Raw genomic sequence first — 10590 nt, forward strand, 5'->3', positions numbered from 1 at the left:
CCACTCAGTTTGACCTAAATCGGCCATGACTTATATGACTACTTCATAGGAATTCAAGACCATGCCATAAGCATTATTTAATCATAGTTAATGAAGAGACTTTTTATTTTAAACTCAAGGACAAGTAAAAGCTCATCATGTGCTTACATTTGTAAGTTCTAACATAACTAATTGTGTTTTAGTATGAAATTGATGTACATGCTGTTAAAGTCATAGCAAAACAAAGAACAATGATTTAAAATAAACTTTTATTGTCAAAACTTGCATAAAAGTAAAAATATATGTAATATAAAAAATAAATGATTAAATATATGGAGATAATGAAATTTAGTTTGTCAGATAAAATGTGTAAAAGGAACTCCACTGAGGTTTTTTGACATGATGAGAATGAAATTTATTTTTCTAGATTAATGTACCACTTGATGTATGTTTTGACCACTAATCTTTGAGAAAAATTTCAAATCATTTGCGCACTTCGTTTTTCAAAAATAATTATTCAAATTGTAAAAAAATTACCCAAAATGAAAGCGTTTAAACACATATCATGCAGATCAGGCTGAGAAAAGCATAAAAAAAAATTGATTTTCAATTCATTTCAAAGTATATTTCTTCACTATCTGTGCATATATTTCTGTATCAAGTGCCCCGGCTCATTTCTGTAGAAATTCAAATGTTATGTTTTAGGCTTTTAAACCTCAATGGAGTGAGTCCCTTTAAATTATTGGTACATATTGAGGTGATACAATTTATAACAATCTGAAAGAAAGAAGCTTTAATGCAAACGGCCAGTAATATAGGAGGTGCTGTTTTAAGGATTTTTTACAATGTACAAGACTGACATTATACAACAAAATATAGTCAAAAGTAGAAATGTGCCCATAGGACTTGAATGCCTGCGTTAAGTACAATGCTTATATTGAGTGGGTAATCAAAATATGTACATAATTAGACAAGCCCACTGGCAGCATATACCAAGCCTGTTGCCATTATTCAGAACTGAACCTTAAAGCTTCAGATTGGGGAGAAAGATGTATACATAAGTGAGCATTTGTGATAAATGTTATGAAAATCCAGCCATGTATATAGAAATATACTCTCATGTTTTAAGTTATTATCTGACTTTTGATCCAAAGTAGTGACCTTGATCTTTGCAACAGACACCTGATTTTTCATACTACACTCCAACTCACTGAAGACTGTTAAATTTTGTCCAGAGTTATATGAAAAATCTTTATAGATTTCAAAAGCATTCAAATATTATCAGTTATAAATCATTTTTTTTGCATATGATTTGGTAAGGAATGCATAATGTTGTATAAATTTTGTGGAATGTAACTGAAATCATACTTGACCTGTGTTTTGATACATTGTTGAATATACCAGTTATAAATTGAATCCTTAAAAGGTGTACAAATCTTATTGGTTAGCTTACAAGAGCATTTCTGTTTTCATAAATTACTAGGTAAAGTACAAAGAATGATATTGTTACAATTTTATGAGCCATCACATCAAACCGTGATCAATGTAATATGAAGTATGGGAAAATAAGTAACAAGAAGTGCATGTTTAACTAAAACAGAATGTATGATTCAGAGGAACACTGTAAAAATAAAGTAAATAATGTTAAAAAAAACAAAAACAAAAAAGAACATAAAAAAAGTTGACCATCATTTGGACTTTCATGAGTTGGCCATGCTAATCTTAGAATAAGAACATAAATAAAATACAACATTATACAAAAGGTAGTACAAAAAATACAATGATCAAAAGTTTGAAAGTGAACACTTGTTGGTAAAATAAACAAGAATTTGTAACAGAGATACCAACGTCCCCCGCCTCAGGGAAGTTTTATATGAAGCAAAAAATTGTGCTATTTCAAAAGATTGAGGCAGGGATCTAAGGATTTTCAGTCCAAAATTATGATCAATGCTGGATCTGCAAATGCAACAATAAATTTATTAAAGAAATCAAATGAAATACTGAATTTCAAAATATATCATGTTATGCTTTGCAGGGATTTTTTGGCTTATTTTATAGCCGTTATTGGGAAATATTCCCAATTGAAAATAGTATATTATTTTCCCAATCCAAAGGAAAATATTCCCAATTGAAAGTTACAAAAATATAAATATTGAATAAAGAATTCTAAAATCTTTGAAAATAAGGGCTTCTTTACTGTAATAGTGTTTAAATGTTTGAAGAAGCCATCCTAGGCAGTGATTGCTTGCATACATTTAATCACTGCAAACTTTTAGTCATACATTTTTTCCCAATTTTAACAAAATATCGCTGAAATTCTCAGTTGCATGGGTATGGATTATGTTCCCAAAATCCTGGAAAAAATCCCTGCTTTGACCTCTTAGTGTGACCTTGACCTTGGAGGTAGGGGTGCAGGTGTTGTGCATGACATATCATCTTATCATTGTGACTATTTGTGCCAAGTATTTTCCAAATCCCTTCATCTATGAAGAAGTTATGGACGGGGCATAAAATATACCATATAACAGACTTTGTTACCTTTATACATGTAAGTGTGACCTTGACCTTGGAGGCAGGGGTGCAGGTGTTGTAATTGACATATCGTCTTATTATTGTGACTATTTGTGCCAAGTTATTTCAAAATCCCTTGAACTATGAAGAAGTTCTACATTGGACACAATATATACCCTTGAAAAGACTATGTTTATTTTTTACCTCGAAATGTGACCCTGACCTTGGAGGTAGGGATGCAGGTGTTGCGCTTGACACATTGTCTTATTATAGTGAATATTTGTGCCAAGTGTTTTCAAAATCCTTTGATATACAAAAAAGTTATGGACCGGACAAAAAAAATACCCTATAACAGGCTATGTTAATCTTAGACCTCCAAGTGTGACCTTGACCTTCTAGGTTGGTGACCGATTGTTGCGCATAACACATCATCTCATTGTTGTGAACAATTGCGGCAAGTATTTACAAAATCCTTTCAAAGATAAGAAAGGTATAGACTGGACACGAGATATACCCTCAAATGGACAATGTTGACCTTGAATGAGCAAGTGTGACCTTGACCCTGAAGGTAAGGGTCTGGTTGTTGCACATCATCGTCTTATTATAACAAACATTTGTGCCAAGTTATTTCAAATTCCTTCAATAAATGACAAAGTTATGGACCGGACACGAAATATACCCTGTAACAGACTATGCTAATATTTGACCTCCAAGTGTGACCTTGACCTTGGAGGCAGGTGACCTGTTGTTGAGCATGACACATCTTCTCATTATTGTGAGCAATTGTGGCAAGAGAATTTACAAAATCCCTTTAGAGATAGGGAAGACCAGACACGAGATATACTCTCAAAAAGACAAGTTGACCTTGAATGAGCAAGTGCGACCTTGACCCTGGAGGTAGGGGTCTGGTTGTTGACATGACTCATTGTCTTATTATAACAATCATTTCTGCCAAGTTATTTCAAATTCCTTCAATAAAAGCTTGAAGTTGATAAAGATTTGTTCATACATATTTCAACAAGATTGTTGAACAAGAGGGCCATGTGTATATAGGCCCCTGGAGCGGGGCCAGTTTAAAACCCAGGGCTTTTATTTGACCAAACTTGTAAGACACCCGTTAGAAGATGTTTCATGATGTTAAGTTTTTACTACACACATATAATGTAAAACAAAGACCTCTGCACCACCCCCACCCCGGCATGGCCAATTTTTATACAAGGGCTTAAATTTGAACAAACTTGGTCGACACCATAAGATGTTTCATGCTAAACATCTAGGCTCTAGCTCATTGGGTTTTTTAAAAGAAGATTTTTTAAGTTTTTACTATACACAAATAGTTAAAAACAATGAAACCCCTGGGGTGGGGCCTTGTACACACTTACCAGAAGATGTTTCATGCTTAATATCTAAACTCTAGCTATTTAGGTTTTTTCAAAGAAGGTTTTTAAGTTTTTGCTATACACATATAAGGAAAATCAATCACCCCCGGGGAGGGGCCAATTTTGACCCCAGGGCTTTTATTTGAACAAACTTTGTAGACACTTACAAGAAGATGTTTCATGCTTGATATCTAAACTCTAGCTATTTTGGTTCTTTAAAAGAAGATTTTTAAGTTTTTACTATATGCATATAGGGGAATTCAATGACCCCCTGGGGCGGGGCCAATTTTGACCCCCAGGGCTTTTATTTGAACAAACTTGGTAGACACTCACTAGAAGATGTTTCATACCTTTAAAAGAAGATACTTTGTCTAAGCTCTAGCTCTTTAGGTTCTTTAAAAGAAGATACTTTAAGTTTTTTTCTTTTGGTTGCCATGGCAACCAGCGTTCTATGAACAATATTTAGAGGTGACCACCAAAGAAACATTCCTGTGAAGTTTGGATGAAATTGGCTTAGTGGTTTATGAGGAGATGTCATTTAAAGTGGACGCCAGACGAAAAGCGATCAAAAAAGCTCACCCTGTCACTTTGTGACAGGTGAGCTAAAAATAGTTAAGTGATCTTATTTTCCTGGTGAAAAACTGGTGGCTCAATAAAGTTCTATACATATTATGATATTTCAAATATTGGAAAGTTATCTCTAGTTCTTGGTGAAAGACTGGTGACTAGTTTTCTCCTCAATGTCATTTCTTTTTCTAATTAGATTAAGTCATGGTACTATATTCATGAGGCTTTCGACATCACATCTAAGAACTCATTATCCAACATTGCAAAGGGCAGGCAGTCTCCTGATATTCCAATTTCTTTTAAAGTTTATAAAACCACAATATTTCTATTTCTTTAGTGTTTCAGACATGAAGACACATCTTATTCTACATGTATCTTTCCTTATCACTCCTGCTTTTACTGTTCTATCATATAAGCGCCTCTGTTTCCTGAAATATTTGTTTAGAAAAAGTTAATTGCAAAATTAAAATTCCACTTGTAAACCCTTGCCGAGAACGAACTTACAGCAGTGAAAGGCTTAAAGGTTTAAAATCAAGAAACTAAACCAATCAGTCACAGACACCCCAAGTATTTTATCTATTTGCTAAGCAGCAATTTTTTCAAAATTATTTAAATTCATAAATGTGAGTGATTCTGATAAGCTATAGACAGCTAAGTGATGATAAGATGATCATATATGTCAGATATGTCGGAGTGCTAACACTACTTACTGTGAATATTCAATATTTTAATGTGAATTGTCCTGAGGTAAAAAGGAAAAGAAAGCTGAAATCCTGAATACATGTTACATGTCACAATTGTTCTTGCAATTAATTTTGTTCCTAATTTCTTGTATAAGATATTTAAATACACTGTAATTCTTTTTTATAAATTTGGCTTTTTGTGACAATAGTCTATCCAGTGACCGAAGCTCACTGACTTAAAATAAACTGTCCTGTGTCAGCCTTTAAACAAGTCTAGAAAAAAAAAGCTATCAGAATATAATAATTAAGAAATATCATATACAAATACTTCTAAATAATCATGTACCTCTTCCTTAAAAGCCCATGCTATTGAAAGAGACATTTTTTCCATTTGTTCACTTCAAGGTTAGTCAGATTGACAGTCTCACATTTTAGCCTTTATCACTCGTGATTTCATTGTCATTGACCCTAAAGCATCCTTAAAATCGATATCCTGCTGTTCACATTCATAAATCTGACATGTAGGCCGAACTTCTGAAACATAAAATATAATTATTATTAGATATACATATAGTATGCCAATAATTATGTTAGTTAATATCAAATCAATAATTTAAGCAGTGTTCGAAATTAGCAGTAGTCTGAGAGTCCGACTACTAAATTTCTCCTCGGGCTATCAACTTTTCACAGTAACAAGCCCGACCAGGCTACTGTATTTTCAGAGGCAATATAAACAACTGTTTTGAACAAATGAATCGTGCTAGTGAAATGTCTTTTGGACAAGTGAATATTCCGATCTAGTAGTCTGACCAGCCTAGTCGATTCAAATCCTAATTTCTTACACTGTTTAAGAAACAATTTGTTCAAAATTGTCCAAGCATAAAGATTTTTATAGTATACTATAGTAATTATAGTGTATATACAGTATGTATTAAATGTCTTTACTATCTACTATACTGTCCTGAAATTTCAAGAAAACAACTATCTTTAAAATCCATTTTCTCAGAAGTTGCAAAAAAAAAGTAAATGAAATTGCTCTGGGTTTGTATTATTCTGTACAACTTCTGATCACAAAAGCTTCAAGGACATCATGAGTGAGTCAGGTCCTATCCTGAAAGATTGTTGTTCAAGTTTGAAGACAATCCATTCAAAAATAACAAATTATAGCCACTAATAGCAAAAATCAAGAAAATTTAGACATTTACCTTGAATGTTAATATGGTGGTCAAGTTAATTTAGTTTAGTCTGGTCTATTTGAAGGGTTGTTGTGGCCAAGTATGAAGACAATACACCAAGATCTGAAAAAGTTATGAACAAGGTTAAAGTTTGATGACAGCAATGGGAAAGCCGTCATGACTAACAATATATTTAATAATTTTGGCCCTAATGCAAACTGAAAATTCTAGCCTATAAACACTGTTGAGACTAGCTGTTCAGCATTTTTTCAATAATAAATAAATGCAATGATAAAGTCGGTAACTTGCAAGTCTTCTAACATTTTTACAAAGAATGAACATATATACAGTGATTTTTTTACAAACTCATCAGTGTGGGTCCTTAGTACTCGCTGGGCTATAAATCTATGAGTCCCATAATTTAGCCGACAAATCCAAGTTACAAATCTTAATACTGCTTAAGTGATATGACAGGTATATTAACAATGGAATGGAGAAAAAAATGAATTTGATTTCTATATTAATTACAATGCTTCTGATACTGAAATTATTCAAAACTGTCAAATAAATTTAATATGTTTATTTCCATTAATTTAGTTTGATATTAATCAAAACTTCATTTTCCTTAATATTTTTAAGCTTACCTATAGTATAGCACATTATTATATCTTAGCTGGACCTAGAATATGATTGACATAAGTTGAACACTATTTGGCATTAATTTTAATACCAAATTTCTGTCAGACAGGACTCCCTACTTAGAAAAAGTATGCATCCAAAAGATGCACATTATTTGAAACTTTGCATCCATAGCAAATTCATTGAGTTCTGGACTCAGGATGCAAAGGTAAAAAAATCACTGATATATATTTTTTCCTTATAATTCTACAATGATGTTCAGTCATTTATATTATAACAAGATATCGGAAAGATTATAGATATATCAGAAATGAATTGGCCTGTGGACTTTAATGTCAATCATAGAGCTCTTATGCAAAATGTAATGGTAAGCAAACATCCAGCATGAAATTTTCAAGTAGCCACAAGTTAAATAAAATTATTAAAAATACTTTGTCATGATTCAATTACTGCTGGAAATTGACCCACATGTTTTATTACAAATTTATTACATCAATATTGTCCATAGAAATAATAAATTAATTTTCAGTCTCTTTCTCTTTGTGCTTTCACACAGATTTGAATTATTCAAGTCCATGATTTTCAGAAGGAAAAAATCTTCTGATCATCAAACACTAAAAATTACTATACCAACTGCAAATTGCAGTCTGTGCGAAAGGCTGCCTGTCCTCGGACCTCGCCAAATAAAAATCAAGAGGGCCATGATAAATTTTTATACAGTTATCGAATATCAATTGTACACAACAGTTGAATATAACATATTATAAACTTATTTCTATGTTAATAGATAGTCTATATACAATAGAAATGAAAAAGCAAATCCTTCACAACAGTCAACACTGTAAATTCGAATCAGGGTCAGATTGGCCCTTAAACGTATTTGGCCCTCGAGACAGCTCGGCCCTATTCCAACTCAGCACGGGTCAACTCGGCCCATAATTACATAATTACTGATAATGATTACTTTTCTTACTTTTGATATGTTTTCATCATAACTGTCATGGTTTAACATTTTCACACTAACAGACATCTACTCAAGGATATTGAAAAGTATGTGAAATTGTAGAGAAAGAAAGAATTTACAATTTAAACGCATTTTATGCTACTCCAGATTTTTTTGTAAAAAATATCGTTAAACAAGCATTTGCCATATTAAAAAACAAACAGTATTAAATACAATAAAATTCATTGTCACAAAAATTCAATCTAAAAACTCTATTTACAGTATTGATTAATATTTAACATATATTGTCTTGATATCTCTTCTTAAGATAATTATTTATCTTAAAGATAATTTCAAACAATATTTTATTAACTAAACAATCTAAACAATCTATATCCTAATAGGCTATATGGTTTTAATAGAGGACCGAGTTGACCTGTCCCGAGTTGGTATAGGGCCGAGTTTACCTGTAAATTCAATAATGTAAACAATCCTTGACCTAATTTCGTTTGTCTAACAAATTAACATCTGCAAACACAAAACGATTTTGAACAAAGAAATAAAAGCATTTCCACAAACCTTTGCGATGTTATTCATCAGCAAATCTATGTCTTGGATGGAGAAATCTGAAAAACACGAACGTTATTCTGTCGATGGTCCGAACAATGGCGGGTGTGCCCTACTAGTCAAAACCAAGTTTTACCAAATTGCATCCGTTAATTCCAGAATACCTTTGAAAGACTTGTATTGTTATCTTGTTTTTTATTATTTATATAATAATATTTTTGTTTCAAACGCTTTGATTCTATGAAAGTTTGCGAACCATTTTTTTGCGAAAATAGTACGCTTTTTTAAGGCCACATATTGTATCCATTGTTTCCTCTTGAGTTATTGACGTAAAAAAAATCAGCGGTGGCATAAAATGCTATTCAATAAATTGCTAAATATATACAATAAATACTTTCATTTCCCTTCGGCTGACTTACATGTGAATTTTTCAGCATCTCTGCTACAAAATTACACCTTATTTATATTCAATTTATTGTACATAGGTACATGGACACAAACTTTTCTTTGGCCTAATGCGTAATAATACTGATGTTTTTTTTTCGTACACGTTTGAGATTATGTTCCATTGATGTTAGCTAACATTGAATATCATCATTTCAAGTTTTTTTGAACATCAGCTTTTTCTTCAAGTCATCCACGTTTGAAAGTATACATATAGTTCTGCTGCACTACTTTCTATGTGGTCGCATTAACTACTTATTTTCTATTGAGCTTAACAGAATGCAATTAGGGTGTTGTTCGTTCTTTTTTGATATAGGCAGACCGATACTATATAGAAAGGAAATTTTTTTTTGAAAAAATTTCCAGTAGTGGTGTGTGTCATTATATATGGGAAACATTTCCTTATGTTATTTCACCAACTTTAGTTTTTGCATATTATTATGCTCATTATCAGTATATACGTTGTTACATTTTTACCTTATATCTTAACCAATTTTGCATTACTTGAATATCCTGTACTAGAATACGTTTTAAAAAAATCAGAGGATGTTCAAAGTCAAGATTGATGTAACAGTTTCTATATAATTTGAAATATTTTTGTACCAGCAAGAGTTACCTCTCTTTATATTCTGCTTTCGTGAAATTGGCTCCGCCTATTAATTTTCGTCTATTTCCGTGATAATTCCATATATGGAAGTTGCAAAATCGTTTACAAATGTTAATCGCGTTAGAATGTAAAAGGAAAGTGTGGTGTTGTAAACCTGAGTGTGTCAAGTTGATGCAGTAACATTCTCAACGTCATGATGCACAGCATTAAACGTGTTGTGTACGTTCTATCGTTTACATTTCTACATGTCGCAAATTTGAAGTTATACATTTAGAAATACAGTTTATCTGAGTTGCATGTTAACAGCTTTCATTTTATCAAATCGAGGTAATCAAAATGCTTAATACCAGTGCAGTATGTAACTCTCGGATCGACAATTAGATTTTTACTAATCTGTTTAGTAGAACCGAAGTATGCCTTGTCAAGTTTTAAAGGCTGGATTTTTGGCAACGAATAGCCTCTATAAATAGGGAGTATGAGAACGCGCTGCCAAGCTGTCATTGATAGTCACGGGTCACAGTCACGGGTCACACACACGGTATTAAGTCTAGAACTGTTTAGGGTTACATTCGTCCTTCAGCTGAATTGATAAAACAGTACATTAACATTTAAAACCTTTCGCACGGCGTTAATAAAATAATCCTTAAATATATTCACACTTAAACATATAATGCTGGGAAAAAGTTCAGTAGTATAATTATATTAAATATGCAAAAAAGTATATCTGATTTAATAAAGCATAATTTTAGAATTAAAAAATCGTTATATTAGATAAATTTTTTAGCTTAAGTTTTCGGAGACAAATTCTCAATCGTCAATAATAAATATATATAGAGGATATTGAATGAGTGTAGGTTTAGTACTAAATTTATTGAAAGATTTGAATAAAATCATATTATGCGAGCCTTTGGCGAGCATAATATTGTTTTATTCAACGAGTTCAATAAATTTAGTATTGAATCTACACGAATATAATATTCTATTTATCACATATATAAAATAAGAACGGTAACCTGATAACAAGAGTTACTTTTATTTGACGCGACGCTAACATTAGCGCGCTTTAACGCTATATTTATAGCGCAAACGACCTGAG

At 32.1% G+C, this 10590-nt stretch overlaps 1 long non-coding RNA gene across 1 annotated transcript; it reads right to left on the reverse strand.

Moving 5' to 3' along the window:
• Positions 1-234: 234 nt before the first annotated feature.
• LOC132751214 (uncharacterized) lies at positions 235-9081 on the reverse strand. The gene is made up of 4 exons (XR_009628653.1): positions 8456-9081; positions 6325-6417; positions 5466-5653; positions 235-4864 (listed from the first exon to the last, which is right to left on the reverse strand). It is a non-coding gene; the product is annotated as an uncharacterized LOC132751214 (long non-coding RNA).
• Positions 9082-10590: the final 1509 nt, after the last annotated feature.

The sequence above is a fragment of the Ruditapes philippinarum genome, unplaced genomic scaffold, assembly GCF_026571515.1.
Source record: "Ruditapes philippinarum isolate M1 unplaced genomic scaffold, ASM2657151v2 ctg13466_1_1_1_1, whole genome shotgun sequence".
Classification (NCBI taxonomy): domain Eukaryota; kingdom Metazoa; phylum Mollusca; class Bivalvia; order Venerida; family Veneridae; genus Ruditapes; species Ruditapes philippinarum.